Here is a 16,788-nt window from a genome sequence, read left to right on the forward strand (position 1 = left end):
CATTAGGACTCATCTTGGAATACTGAAAGAATTTCCATTACAATTATACAAACATTACTGCGTGCGTGCGCATTCAGGGGGGCAAAAACGCGTTGGCAGCCATTGTAATTAAAGTAGATTTTGCATTGTTTGTTTGGAGACTTGGATTTTGATCTTGTTATTAGTACAACCAGCCACACTGCAGCTCTTTGTATGTCGGGCAGGTGAACATCAACATTAGACCCCTGACGGCTCTCTATTTAATAGAATGTTGCTGGCTACTATCTAACATTAGCGGTTAGTCCTCAGTCAGAAACACAACGCCAAAAGTCAATACAGTATTGCTGATATGTATGATTTAAACATTAGACTACCAGAAGTCTTCCGTTCAAAATGTGATGTTACGGCATACCGGAGTGAGCTTCCCACCCGCCGTAGTCGCGTAACGTTAAAACAATGTAGAGACGTAACAAAGTCTTTCATCACTTTTAAGTTTTAAGGCATAGTCGCTAAATATATATAAACATTTCTTTAGAGTGTTGGTCGATCACCTTGTTGTTGATCCGTTCATTTTTATTGATCTGTGGAGCATGACAGCTCGCCATGACCAGCTGCTGCTTTATCTAGCGCTGGGTGACTAGAATGCTTTTGCCCATCAGGCCTGGATCCATAATCTCCTTCAGTTTTTAAGATACGTGATCCCTTCGGAATATTAAACATTTTCACACAACAACTCCTTGTCATCTCGGTTTTGGAGCTCGGCTCCGCTAGAAATGCCGTGCTTTGCTCTGCCTCCTAGCTGCGCGCGCATCTCTGTGATGACATTGAACAGAAACCCTGTTTGTATCAAACTATAAGACCTGGGTTTCCCCACTATATCCATCTCCAGAGAAAAACTTTCAAAGTGAAGCAAGATCACTAAAAGTTGTTATTGTCTACAGGGGATTGTCAAGTGTGTGTGTGTGTGTGTGTGTGTGTGTGTATGTCGTACGCATTCACAGCAGGGTGAAGGTGTCTAAGTCTGTGTGGATTAATTAAAAGGAATGAGGAGCAGCTCGGGGCGATGGAGTGAAGGAGAAAGGGATGAGAGAGAGAAACGAGGGATGAAGTAATTAAAGCATCGCAGGGATGGAGGAAGGTAGCGAGGAGCAGAGTCCCATGACATGCAGGGAAGATATTGAGACGTCGGAGAAATGTCCTGAGTCAATGTGTGTAAGAGACACAGATCTTTATTTGACAAGTATCATGAGAAGGCTCATAAAACAGATGGCGATGGGGAAATACTCGGAAAAAGAAATTAAATAAGGAACTTAGGAGGTTTCGCAGATTAAATACGGCATTACATTATTTCCCACATGGACACTTTTTTTTTTTACTCAAAGTCCAACTAAATGTTCACAGTGTGATTTGGAGCTAAATAACTTTCCAAAAAATTATGATTTAAAAAAAATAATCCTACTTGAGCTCATCATTATTATGTGAAAATTGAACAGACTTTACCAATAAGACCTTGGAAAGTAGTGCTGATGCAAAAAAAATAAAAAGTAAATCCTACTTGATAAACCAATTAGTGTGCTTCCTCACACACAACAGGCTGAGGTGAACTCAGCTGTTCACTTTTGTGTGAACAGCGACAAATCTCTACGGGGTGAGAGGAGAGGATAACTGAACTAATGACATTTGCTAGCTGACTGCACAATGCTAAACCGAGGCTAAATGCTGTACGCAGAGTGCTGGAGGGAACACAGATAGAATGACGCGTGCTGTTCTTTAACCAAATGTACATAAATGCACCAACATTAGTTTATAGTCAAAGCTGAATACACGCTAGCAAGCTGTTGATGGATTTTTGTTTTCATCTTCATTTCAAAAGACGTAATCTGGTTCGTCTGGTTGGTAGAAATTCCATTAAATAACAGCTTAGTTGGTTCATTCTGCTTTAGTGGCGTCTTCTCACAGAGTAATTTAACACTAGATCCACTTTTTTTTTAAGTTAGAAAATCATACGTACAGTCAGTTTATCATACCATCCATTCAGTACGGTTCCAGTCTATAGGGTTTATTGCAACAGCGGTTTCTTTCTATGCCTTTTTTTATACAGAAAATCAAGTATGTATGCCTTTTATCCCAAAGTATAAGGCAACATCCAGAGAGCAACCTCTGGTTCTCAAAAGTGAAGCCAATGGGGAAGTACCTTAAACTTGCATTTCTTTGTAACTCCTCTGGTTGCAAAAAGATGTCAGATTGTATAGAAGTCTATGAGAAAATCAACAATCAAATAGACGATTAAGCAGGGTATGCTTTAGGGCGTGGCTACCTTGTGATTGACAGGTCGCTACCACTGCGTCCGGTCTGGGAGTTGTCCGTGTTTTCATCTTATAACTTTAACCCTTTCACACTGTGTTTTCAGTTCATAAAAATTAATTATAACATTTTCGTCGTCTAAAAATTTCTCATTCAACGTTCGGTTGTACTCAGCTCCACCCTCTCGTGTCACTTCTGGTTGCAAAATAACAAGATAGCGTCGGCCAAAATGCCGGACTCGAGGCTTCAAAACGGCAGTCCACAAACCAATGGGTGACGTCACGCTGACTACGTCCTAGGGCTGCACAATTAATCGAATATTAATCATGATTTTGGCTTCCCACAATTAAATGTGCATGCGATATTAACTTCTAAAATGTGTGCTATACTCAAAGAAAACTCTGCTGCATATCAAATCAAGTGCTTCCTAAACTAACAGCCAGCCACCTGGGGGGTGATCAAGATGTTTGGGCTTTCACTTTTGGGGAGCTGTCACGCCGCTGCGCTCGCACCCTACAGCAGCAGCCTGTGAAAAACTGAATGCAAAAATGCACTGAATTCAGGTGAAGATAAAAAATTATTTTAAGTCTTATTGCAAAGATTTGTATTAGCGGGAATGTAGCACAACATGGAAGTGAAAGCAGTGCTCTGTTTATGTGAAATGAAATGTGAAAGTGCAGTAAAAATATTTTGTACCTAAAATCAATTTTTATATGTTATATTATTATAATTCGGATAAATAATCGTTGACTCAATATTGATCAAAATAATCGTATTTTGACCATAATTGTGCTGCCCTACTATGTCCACTTCTTATATACAGACTATGGCAACATCACATTCACTCTGAGGAGGGCAATGCCACCACTATCAAGACTTTTGCACCAACTTTTGCATATGTGAAGGAGGTGTGTTCAAGCTAATATAGAGGTATAAGTGGCTCTTTAATAACATTATTTTGTTTCATACTTGCTAGCGAGTTGTATGGTATGACCCTAGTGGCATTAACTCTTCTTCTTATTCAGTATTTTATTGACAACGGGTCCTTTTTGATAGCACACAGTCAAGAGGCTGGAGAGAGGAAATTAGGGAGAGACAGAGGATGACACGCAACGAAGGTCTCCAGCCGGATTCGTTGCGGTTATGTGGTAAGCACCTTACATTACTAGGCCACCGTGACACACAACCATACTGGTATCTTCAAGATTAAATGTGTTCTCCTGTCTTTAATTGGGCCATTATCAAAAAGTTATGAAAAATTAAAAGAATCTTTCATTTCAAAAGAACTTGCTTCCTCTGAGTTAGATGTATGAACAGATGGTGAGGTGGTAAAAAAAAAAAAAAATCTTCTATTAAGTTTTTGCAAATTAAATGTTTTTCCAGGTCCCATTACTCAAAGCATCTCCAATAATCAGCTTCATACGTTTTTTGAGTATGACTACTGTGACTTTGTAACAATAGTGATTGTCATGCCAGGGACGTTTCACATTTTTAAAAGAAAGTTTCTCTTACCCTACCACAATAGCATCTACATTCAGCCGGTTATCCATCTGCTATTTTTGGAACTGCTTCTTTAAAAAAGGAGCTTTGACAGAAGTCCCATAATTCAAAGCATCTGCAACAGTCTGCATCATAAGAGTATAGGACTACTGTGACTTTTGTTGACTGATATACAGTAAATACGCAGATCTGATCCGATCTCACGAAGTTACCTTGTGATGATGTGTGTATCCAGAGAGTTTTACATTGCAGAGTAAAGTCTATAACAATAGTGAGGATGTTTCTCCTCCTCTACCATAATAGCAATGTATCTCAATAACATTTTGCAAAATGGACCGAGTTCAACAAACAAAACACATTCAACACTGAGAAGCGTCTCACGCAGACACATTACACTGACTTATACAGACGTAGGCAAAGTTGTTGGTAACGTTCCGTTAAAGAGAGAAAAACCCACAATGGTCACTGAAATAACTTGAAACTGACAAAAGTAATAATAAATAAAAATTTACTGAAAATGAACTAATGAAAATCAGATATTGTTTTTGAATTGTGGTTCAACAGAATCATTTAAAAAAACAAACTAATGAAACTGGCCAGGACAAAAATGATGGTACCCCTAGAAAAGATGTAAAATAATGTGACCATAGAGACATATTAAACTAAGGTGTGTCCTGTAATTAGCATCACAGGTATCTTCAAACTTGTAATCAGTCAGTCTGCCTATTTAAAGGGTGAAAAGTAGTCACTGTGCTGTTTGGCATCATGGTGTGTACCACACTGAACATGGACCACAGAAAGCTAAGGAGAGAGTTGTCTCAGGAGATCAGAAAGAACATTATAGACCTTCATGTTAAAGGTAAAGGCTATAAGACCATCTCCAAGCAGCTTGACGTTCCTGTGACTACAGCTGCACATATTATTCAGAAGTTTAAGGTCCATGGGACTGTAGCCAACCTCCCTGGACGTGGCCGCAAGAGGAAAATTGATGACATATTGAAGAGACGGATAATACGAATGGTAACCAAAGAGCCCAGAACAACTTCCAAAGAGATTAGAGGTGAACTCCAAGGTCAAGGTACATCAGTGTCCGATCGCACCATCCGTCGCTGTTTGAGCCAAAGTGGACTTAATGGAAGACGACCCAGGAGGACACCAAATCATAAAAAAGCGAGACTGGAATTTTCCAAAATGCATATTGACAAGCCACAAAGCTTCTGGGAGAATGTCCTTTGGACAGATGAGACAAAACTGGAGCTTTTTGGCAAGTCACATCAGCTCTATGTTCACAGACGCAAAAATGAAGCATCCAAAGAAAAGAACACTGTACCTAATGTGAAACATGGAGGAGGCTCGGTTATGTTATGGGGCTGCTTTGTTGCATCTGGCACAGGGTGTCTTGAATCTGTGCCGGGTACAATGAAATCTCAAGACTATCAAGGCATTCTGGAGCGAAATGTGCTGCCCAGTGTCAGAAAGCTTGGTCTCAGTTGCAGGTCATGGGTCCTCAAACAGGATAATGACCCAAAACACAGCTAAAAACACCCAAGAATGGCTAAGAACAAAACATTGGACTATTCTGAAGTGGCCTTCTATGAGCCCTGATCTAAATCATATTGAACATCTGTGGAAGGAGCTGAAACATGCAGTCTGGAGAAGGCACCCTTCAAACCTGAGACAGCTGGAGCAGTTTGCTCACGAGGAGTGGGCCAACATACCTGTCAACAGGTGCAGAAGTCTCATTGAGAGTTACAGAAATCGCTTGATTGCAGTGATTGCCTCAAAAGGTTGTGCAACAAAATATTAAGTTAATGTTACCATCATTTTTGTCTAGGCCAGTTTCATTAGTTTGTTTTTTTAAATGATTCTGCTGAACCATAATTCAAAAACAATATCTGATTTTCATTAGTTAATTTTCAGTGCATTTTTATTTATTATTACTTTTGTCAGTTTCAAGTTATTTCAGTGACCATTGTGGGTTTTTCTCTCTTTAACGGAACGTTACCAACAACTTTGCCTACGTCTGTAAAACGGCCACAGAAACCCTCACAGCAACATGCTTCTGGTCACCTCTTGAAACACAACTCCTTAGATGTGGTGGTGATTTCATTCTAAATCAATCTTTACTACACTGGCCTGGCCACTGCAGCGAGGCAAACCAAAGGTTTTTCTAATCCCACCAGCTTCCTCATGACTACTTTCCATCGCTCTAAGTGCCTCACTCGGTGGCTTTATTTCCCTGACAGTCCCTGGTGTTTTCTTTCTGAAAGCTATGCCATATCCTCAGGCTGCTGCTCTCATCACAGGCGCTCACACAAACACGTGTGTGCACACGGCTCTACAACCTGCTGGGGCTCTAGCAACATGGGACACATACATCAAAGGAAAACACTGCGACCAGTTACCATGGAGATCGCAATGTCTGAAACACCTTCTGCCGAAGTTTGTCCTCAGAGCAGACGTTGTGTGTGTGTGTGTGTGTGTGTGTGTGTGTGGGTGGGTGAGACACAGTGGACAAGTTGATGGAGGCCTATGGGAGCTGAGGACGGTGAGGACTCCCACAGTTAGTCGGAAAAACTAAGATAACAGCCTCATTCTCTTGAGAAACACTAGTGCCCCCATATAACATTTAGATTTCAAGTGGCCAAAGCATGCACGCCCGCACGCCCGCCCGCCCGCACGCACGCACGCACGCACGCACGCAAAGGAACAGTGAGGAACGTTTAGGGGGATCTATTGGCAGAAATGGAATATATTATTAATAAGCATGTTTTCTTAGTACGCCGGCCGCCATGTTTCTACAGTAGCCCGGAACGGACAAACCAAACACTGGCTCTAGATAGGGACATTCATATTTTCGCATCGGCAATCGTAGTTCTCCTACACATGGGAGAAGTTTCAGTTGGTTGCAATCTGCAATCTCACCGCTAGATGCCACCAAATCCTACACACTGCACCTTTAAGATTCAAATAAGGAGTCAGAGCTTTCGAAACAAGTCATTTTAGTTCATGACTGAGGCTTTGGATATATGAAACTACACCTGCAGGGTTGCCTGCAGTGGTGCATTGAGCTGAATGCTAATGTCAGCATGCTAACATTGACAATGCCATGCTACTATTGCAGTAACCGTGACACGAACTACACTAACTATTTGCTAATTAGCACTCAACACAAAGTATAGCTGCAGCTGATGGGAAAGTTAGTTACATTTTGGGTTGGTAATGCTGAAAAACAAGCAGGAGTACACTAGATTTTAAAAATGATGTAACTAAAAATCCGAGCCCAGTGTTGCCAACTCTTTTCCAATGAAAGTAGCTAGCAGCTCCACAAGTCCCTAAACCTGTAGTCTGCAACACTGACAGTCCGTTGCTTCAGGCCTCCCTCCAAAGCCACTCCCCCAAAATGATCATTATGTGTAGCAGGCAGGTAGGCAGGTAGCTTATTATTAAAGTCCTACAACAGCCACAGAAACCAGATTTGTTTCTTTTTTTTCGTCAGAGCATTTGATTTATTGATTGCCGTTGGGATGTAATGAGAATTTCGACCATTATAATAAAAATGTACTTGAATAACACTACCAATCCCAACTTTAAGTATTTGGTCATAAACCAAAGTATTGGTCACATCGAAATTTTGACCTTATGGTGGCCATAGAGGAACATTTATTAGGATTTATCCTATAAGAAACATTGATATTTGTACCAAATGTCATCCATCCATCCATCCATCCATCCATCCAGCCATCCAGCCATCCATCCATCCATCCATCCATCCACTGTAATAGTTGAGGCCTTTCAGTCTGGAACATCATATTCTACAGACTTAAGAAAACACTTATGTTTGGTACAGATCTATGCAAAAATCACACCACAATCATTTTAATATGTTTTTCAATGAAAATAAGAACAATGATAAATGGTAAAATGGTAAAATTATAAGCCCCTCGAAAATTGCAAATCATATCGCAATAGCAATATCAGTCAAAATAATTGCAATTAGATATTTTTTTCTAAATCGTTCAGCCCTGCTGAACACTGGTAATCAGAGCTCACAAGACATTTCCACTGAGACTAGTCTTCCTCATGTGACAGGGAGTGAGAGCAGTATACAGTCTACCAGAAGAAACAAGGACAGCACAACAACTTAATCATTTGGTGACACTTGATGTGCAAAGCCTTCACACTAACATCCCACACGGTGAAGGTTTTGACTCAGCCTCATCATGTTTTCCAACCGCCGTCCATCTTTCGTACAACGCCAGCAGACACTGAGTGCATTTCTGGCTCTTCTTAACAATTTATTCTTTCACATGTGTAATTTTCTTCAGTCTAGAGACACTGCAATCAGCAGTAAAGTGGTACCAAATTACACGTTTCTACACGTCTATTTGAAAATAATAATACAGATGTGAATGTTACAAAGATTGCTTTGGACAACGTGTATATTTCACTGTATTTACTATATGTGTTTTTCCCTTCTAAGGTTGATGTACATTGATATTATACAGTCAAGGTAAGCTACAGTCCAGCTCTCAAGTACTCATATAATGTATCAGAAAAAAAAAAGTTTCTAGTGAGAAGAAAAATATCTGAACACTGGAAACAGAGCAGGAATTTCACCGGTGGCCACGGCGGTTGTGGCCCTGATGCCCTTCTGAGAAAACATATGCCCATCGGCCACAGTGGCCTTGACGCCCCGACCGATTTCGCCGTTTTCTCCTCTGCCTCTTTCCTGTCAATACATTTTTTAGACACCAGTGTCTTTTGTCGAGATTCTGAATTCTTATTGGGCAACATGAAGTGAAACGCTGCGCACATAACCAGTGGTGGGTTTGATTTCAAGCCTGGTATGAACCGCTGGAAAACCGGGTTGTTTATGGCGATAGCTTGACACCGAGCACATCTGGAGCTGGACACTGTAAACAATGAATGCAATTCCACCAGACGTGCCGCAGCGTGTTTCAGAAGCGGCCCAGAAGTGGCTCTCTGCTCCGCTAAAAATATGCACCTAGTTTATTTTTGGCGAAGCCGCGGCGCGTCGTACCGCGTCTCCTTCACTGGTTGAGGGAATGCACCTAAAATCACCCCTTTGTAGTCTTTCAAGCAGTAGAAAAAATGCGAGCGTCCTACTAACAGGCACTGTATGTGAAATATAGATACAAAAAAAATGATGAGGATGAATGTATTTTTAACAACTAAAACCCAGCCATGGATAATTCATGTCGTTCATAACAGGACTTTTAAAGGGACTGTTTGTAACTTTTTAAGCGTATAAATGTAGCGGGTCGCCACACATGCGCGCTCGCATGTGCACGTTCACGTGTGGCCGCTGCCTCTCCTCCTGCCTTCACTCAGACAGCGCGCACATCCTCGCTCAGCTCGCTGCACCTCTAGACGTGAACGCGCGCTCGCTCCACACTGCAGAAGAGTTAGTAGCTCTGAGAATATCTAGTGAATGTACAGTGGACGTTTGTGAAGAAATAAATGCTGCAGCTCCTCCAGACCAACAGAGGTTTCCCGTGTCTTGTGAAGTGACGGAGCTCATCAGCGAGTAACGTTATCGTCTCGTTACCTACAGGGTGCCGGTGTCTCCCTGCTCTCTCCGGCTGCGGGCGGAGAGAGCAGGGAGACACGCTGCAGAGCCCCGCTGCATCAGCCTGCGGAGAGGCAGGAAAAGCCAACACTAGGATCAGATCTAAATCATGTTCATGGAGAGACCTTCGTCTGGTCAGCTAACATTACTGCCAAGCAGGTGAAATATAGAGTGATATTGTGGTTTTAGCTGACGTGTGTCGCCTCACTGTTTTGAGCGATGCTCGTTCAGGTATATTTAGAGCGAGCAAGCGCGAGCTCGACGCTGACTTTCGTTGATTTCACGGCCACAGGTGTCGCTGTTAAGAAGCATTTCTGAAAGTTACAAATAGTCCCTTTAACTGTATTAATTGTCTGTATGCTACAGCACAAAAAAGGTAGGAAATAACAATACAATACAAACAACTTACAAATATTGGTCATTCATAAAGAGCAACAAATTATTTTGTGAAATAAATTTTATTTATTTTTAATGAGTTATATTATGTGTTAAAAAATTAAATCATCCTTAACCCCTAAGTTGAATTCATTGGACATAAAATCATCGTTTTATTTGATGGCCTTGCCGTCCTGCCACTTGGCCTTTGTGCACTCAAATAATTGACAGCACCAAAGGCCAAGAGGCCTTGCCCCTAACATGATGAACTTCCAGGCCTGTCCAGAAAGAACCTATTCGTAGAGGAAAATCATTGGCTATCTGAAAGATTCTACCTTAACACTCCGATATACAGCACGTAAATAATCTGATCTCACAAAGTTACCCGGTGATGAAGTGTGTAATACTGTTGCGTCTCAACCTGCTGCATCCAGATAGTTTTACATTGCAGAGTAAAGTCTATAATAATAGTGATTGTCATGATTGACGTTTCACATTGTTAATAGAATGTTTCTCCTACTTTACCATAATAACATCATCTACATTCAGCCAGGTATCCATGGAAAGAAAATACAGTTACACCACATAGTGTATCACGGGTAAATTTGCTGTGTTTCTGTGTCTGAGTGTAAAAAATAATAATGTTTTACTTTGTTTTTGAGTAATCAATGTACACCCTACACAAACTAGTGGTATTAAAAGCTGAAGAGAAGAGAGATAACATTAACATACAGTAACAGTGTTTGTCATGAGGGCAAAAGAACAGGTTGAAAAAAAAAAAGAAATTATTCTTGAACTGATTGACAGTTGCTACACAAATATAAGTGCATAATTCGATTTAATGAATAAATTAATGAAATTAGCATGCTTGTTCTGGTAATGTTTCACAGAGGGCTCATACCTGGCTGTCTAAATGGCAGTCATTTTAGCTGTACTTATATTGGCTAATCTGCCTAATGAAGTACTCGGCACTAACGTTGTGATTCTGTTCACGTACGGTGAAACATCTTGCACTGGAGTACAGATGGAGTGGTTGAGTCATTTCTGCTCGTAACCACCATTAAGGCCAGATTTACGTAACCTATTAATTAACTTTTTGATTAAAATTAAACATCAAGTATTATATGAGGGCTAAGAATTGCAGTCACATGTATATAAAAAAGCCTTTTCTGATGGTTAAAAGAGATGAAGGTTTCAAACAAATGTCACCCAGAGGGCCACACGTTCAGTAACACTTTACTCTCCCGTATCTCTTTCTTTATTGACGGAAAAAAATTCAAACCAAGTTAATAAAATGTCAGGAGAGTCTTTTTTTCAAATCAGCCTTATTCAAATATTGACCTTATCAATGCTTATTTGCATATTCACGCTTCTTTAAAAGGTGTTCTGAACAATATCTGACCTTTATGAAAACAACAAGGTTCTGTTTATATTTGAAAACAACTGGATTTCCCTCATTCAGCGGAGCGAGTGAGATGCAAGGTGAGGTTGTGATAATAACCAGCACCACAGTCTCCTCTCCTACAGGGTGACACCTGCCTCATCCAGACATAAAAACAGACAGAGATGGAAGAAAACTTGTATTTGTTTCCACAGGATCAGGGGTAAGAATCTAAGAAGGACAGAGCTCAACAATGGAGAGAAAGAGTGTTACCCCATTCATCCCCTCTTTTCATTTGTCTATCCAATTAAAGGAAATCGATACTTTCTGGCTTGAGATGCAGGGCGGGGCTTTATAGTGACCTCATCCAACCAAGGAGCTGCATGCTGCCTGAATGACAATCATGCTCCTCTCCCAAAGTAGATAGTGTCAGAGTAAAGGTGCACACCCACGCCCTCCCATAGTTACCCTGAAACACATGAAAGACAAACAAACGACTGAGGCCTCGTTCTTCCTGCCAACGCAAAGATAAGAGGCAAGGCTACATGTTGCTATCTTCAAGACCTTGAAATTGTATTTGTTCTTAATTTTACGTAAAGCTGGGGTAGTCAGTTTATTTTTGTCATCACAGGGCAAAAACTCCATGATAACCATTCAGTAAATTGTAATTCAAGTGATCTAAGAGAAAAACTAGACTTCTGCACCTCCTCATGGCTCTGTTTTCAGGCTCTAGATAATCTAGCCTGTGACGGGAGACTTTGGCCAATCACAGGTCATTTCAGAGAAAGGGCGTTCCTATTGGCTGTTCTAGAAAAACAGATGCACGTGCACGTCCCTTCAGACGGTGAAAACCTGATTCCACAGTGGAATAACCTGCAGGAGAAGTTGCTATTCCAGCACTGGCAACAGCTGCCTACACTTCAAAGCGACCCAAAGAAGGACGACAGATTTATCAAAAAGAGACCGACAATATCGGCGAAGTGTTGGAGAGAAAATGTTGCTAACAGTTTAGCCGTCTGCTAGCCTCACGGCTACGATGAAAAGTTATTCCTCATTTTTATGTGTTTGCCTACAAATGTCCAGCAACATGTGACGCATGTGTCAATTTCTGCTTGTTACATGCATATAGTCTTTCCAAAATAAACTTCCGTCTTCACAGGAAACAAGTTGGTTAGGTTTAAGCAACAAAACTACTTAGTTGGGTTTAGGAAAAGATCGTGGTTTGGCTTAAAATAGCTCTGGAAGTGGCGTAAATTACGTGTCAAATAAATCAACATCACACACACGATTACATGGTTTACATACATTGATTTCGTGGGATTCACGAATTACGGAATAGCTACGAACGGTGTATGAGAACGGCCTGAATTCTTTCAGCTCTACTTGGTATTTTGGTGAAAATTCAGGTTTTGAATAGACGTCACTTGGCTGACCATTCAGTGATTCTGTTAACAAGTGCAAACTAATTGCTCAATGGAAATGTGCAGCAATTACAGAATTATGATGAATAAACTCTTATAATTAAATGGATAACTGTGGTGATATTCTAAACTTTTCTTATTGTCAACAAATCTTGTGAAAGGTCCAAAACCAACGATGAGCTGATCTGACTAACAAGTATTTCCTGTGAATAGAAATCTGCTGCTGAAAATAGTCTTTCTTCAAAAATGAAATTACCCATGACCCGTTGTGACCCATTTTTACAAAGAATTATGTCTTCAGTAGTAACCGTTGGCCTTGAGGCTGACAGCCAAAGACAGGCTGGGAAGTCAGGAAAGTATTGAGGAATGGACGAACGCTTTGTTGGTGTTGGTCTTTTAATGGGATTTGTTAACAATGAGAAAAAATGTAGCAATGCCACCCTAAGAACTTTAGCTATTAGATGGATTTACAGAAGCATCAAAAGCCAAAAATGCAAACTTAATGGAACTGTAACAAAAAGATTCTCTGATTCAAGATATTTAAATGTGAATATTTTTGGGATTCTTTACTCCTCTATGACAGAAAACTGAATATCTTTGAGTTGTAGACAAAACAAGACATTTGAGGACGTCATCTTGGGCTTTGGGAAACACTAATCAACATTTTTCACCATTTTCTGATATTTCATAGACCAAACAACTCATCTATTATTCGAGAAAATAATCAACAGACTAATCAACAATGATAATAATCGTTAGTTGCAGCTCTAATCTGTAGTGTCTAATTTGAAAAGTACCACAACAAAGCACAGCGCCATTACACACAATCATCCACGTCATTTTTAATCATCACATCCTCACAAAGAACACCAGATTGATACCAAATAACCACACAGACTTCTGCACACATCCGACTGGCCGGTTAGTTCTCAAAAATTTAAACTCTCAATTTAATTTCTACCAATCCATTCGTCAATCTTTGCCACTCTGTCTCTCTCTCTCTTCCCCGTCTGCCGCCCGCTGCACATCCAAAACTCACAGGGTTGTCAGGGGCAACAGCCATGCATGTCATGGCCCTCTTTCCAATTTGTCTGAATAAAGTGGTGTTTCATTTTTAATTCTTAAAATACATTTTTCATTGTGGTATGATGTGATACGGCTGAATTGTGGTTGTAATTGTTTTAACTTAATTTTGTTTTAATTTATTTCATTTAATAGGGGTGAGTCAACCAAGAGTTTTTTGTCTCTCTCTCGGGATAGTCATAGGGGAAATGAACTGATGTCATCAGATTACCGGTAATGACTTTAATATTGCTTCTTTCACCTCTTTATTTGAAATTACATTATTGTATGTAAATGTAACCAAAGTTGATTAAATGCAACCTTATTAATCACATCAGTATAACAGACTGTACAAGCTTTCATTGTGCTAATTTGGATAATCTCACATCACCCATAGAAAACTCTTCAATCAATTCAACTTTAAAAGGAAAATCAGCTTTTGGAAGCATATTTTTTTTATTATATTGTTGCCTTGTGACTCTGTTCTGTCCCCCTGACAACAAATGTTTTTTTTTTACTTGGAAAAGCTGCATATTCATTTCCTTTTGATGAGCCATTTCTATTATGTGTAACTGTGACTGGCAAGACAAGTAATGTGACTGGCTGAACAGATAATGATTAATCACCACTCTCCTACAATTTATATTTTAACTCTCCCAGCTCTTTACGGCTTAAGACAGCTTCACAGTCCCTACAGACGTGACACACTACTTTGCAACTGTACTGTTAGAACAGAGGCCTCAGACTGTCGATCTGACAGATAGGTCTATATTGAGGTGGTGACATGCAGTTCACAGATCAGCTGACCCCTGTCTACGCTCTCCACCGCTAATGAGGGGACTTTTCTTCTCTCCTCCCTCTGCTGCATAGATTGTCTAAGTGATGCAGCAGAGATGCATTGAAATTCAAAAATATGTAATTCTCATTTACACTTTTGCCTCTTTTCAGATCCCACCTTCACCCACCTCTACTCCACCACACCACACACAACACTGCCCCACCACCAACAGCAGCATCAACAACAACAAACAATCCCACTGCATGTCATAGCTGCTGATTGGTGGGGTTGAAAAAACAGAAAGGAAATTAATTGAATAATCAGAAATATGCAGATGAATAGCTTTCAATTTAAATGCAGATTTTGGCATTTTTCTGCAGTCAGGAGGAGGATGTCAGAGAGAGAGAGAGAGAGAGAGAGAGAGAGTAGAGCTCCACCAAAAATAATTAAATCAGCAGCAATTCTATCCATATTTATATTCTAATCAGCTTTTTGTTTACTGTTTTTAAAGCGATGTTCATGTGTCTGAGCAGTAAATAACTAATGACTACATACATCTAACAGGAACCTATTTTTTTTGTGGCTTACTGAACGACTGATGAACCTGATTCTCACATCCATAAATACATAAAACATGGAATTAGTTATAGTTGTCAATATAACACACCTTACACCTTAACTCTTTTGGTTACTTTTAAATTCTCTTATCTCTGCCTTAACTTCAATTTCTGAGCATTTCCATAAAGATAGAGACATTTCAAAATGTGTGCATTTATAACTTAAAGGAGCAGTGTGTAGGATCTGGTGGCATCTAGTTGTGAGGTTTCAGATTGCAACCAACTTAAATTTCTCCTGTGTGCCAAAGATGTAGGAGAACTATGGTGGCTGACGCGAATACGTGAAAATGTGAATGTCCCTCTCTAGAGCCAGTGTTTAGTTTGTCCGATCTGGGCTACTGTAGAAACATGGCGGCTGGCTCCGTGAAGAGGAACCACTCCGTATGTAGATATAAACGGCTCATTCTAAGCTAACAAAAACAAAACGGTTCTTATTTTCAGGTGATTATATACAAAAATTATATAGGAAAACTTAATATTATATTCCATTCCTACCAAGAGATCTCCCTAAATGTTACACACTGTTCCTTTAATACTTGTTAACCATGGTGGTGACATAATAAATGAATACATTAATCAAAGACCTTCATATTTCATACTTCCGCTTATTGTACTTATGTGTTTGTATTACTGCATTTACTCAATACATTAAGATATTCACATTCTGGTTTTTTTCACACATGTGGGGGAACCCCCTGCCCACCATCACTCCACATTTGGGATCAATCACAGTTTTCATTATGAAATTAGCTCAAGTGTATCATCTCCCATTCGGCCTGGCTTTAATTTGTTCTTCTTTTATATGGGTTGTGTCACAATATCTGTTAATTTAACCACTTTTTGCAGTAAACTATTTTTATACAATAATCCATTTCATCTGTAGGAGACCTAAGAGAATATGAAAAACATAGCTGTGCTTTGTTCTACTTCTGGTAGGGGTATCTCAGGATTTTGGCTGCCTTCCCACTAGCCTATAAACTCCCAGAAATGCTATGAATAACTGTTAATTGCTTCCTTGTTGGTGTTAAACTGTATATTTATCATAGTATTTCCCCTTCCCCTTTTGGTTTTGAATCATTTTATCACAAAGAGGAAAACTCCAAATATGCAATACAGCTCTGCCCTGTATATCACCTTTGAAGTGTGATTGACAGGTCATTAATCAGCTAGTTAAAGTCGCGAAAATGACAGTGTGCTGACCTCTGTGTCGTATTAAACAAAGCTAGGACCATTGCAGAAGAAACAAACCCAATAGGCTGGACTTTTCACCATTAAAATTCTGAGCAACATATTCATCCTATTTCTATGCAGTGCAATTTTCAGCCAGAGCTCAATAGAAAACATGATATGCAGTATGCAATTCAGATAGGACTCCAAACAAAAACAAACCGGGCTGGTAAACAAGATTTAGTCATTGGAATTTGAGAAGCTCAGCAATAGGTGAGCTTTTCCTAAACAAACTGTGAATTTGCAGTAACACTATTTGTTAACATATTATGCAAGTTTTGGGCAGACGTGCTGCAGACTGTTGGAATCGCTAAGCTCATGCATGCATGTCTTTACCTCACATATACACACACACACACACACACACACACAGTGAAGAACTGTCTAGACTGTTCGGTCATTTATTCATGGATTTGGTGTACTGTATGTGACACATTAATCTGATATATCAGGCGTACTGCTACTTTGCAAACATCTTGTTTAAATGAGCAGTGTGTAGGATCTGGTGGTGTCTTGAGGTGAGGTTGCAGCTTGCAACCAACTGAAGCCTC

At 40.0% G+C, this 16,788-nt stretch overlaps 1 protein-coding gene across 1 annotated transcript in view; it reads right to left on the reverse strand.

The window, feature by feature from the left end:
* Positions 1-16,788, reverse strand: part of mad1l1 (mitotic arrest deficient 1 like 1) — a 75,180-nt gene that overhangs the window by 2,004 nt on the left and 56,388 nt on the right. The window lies entirely within an intron of this gene.

Source organism: Sebastes umbrosus, chromosome 3 (genome assembly GCF_015220745.1).
Source record: "Sebastes umbrosus isolate fSebUmb1 chromosome 3, fSebUmb1.pri, whole genome shotgun sequence".
Classification (NCBI taxonomy): Eukaryota; Metazoa; Chordata; class Actinopteri; order Perciformes; family Sebastidae; genus Sebastes; species Sebastes umbrosus.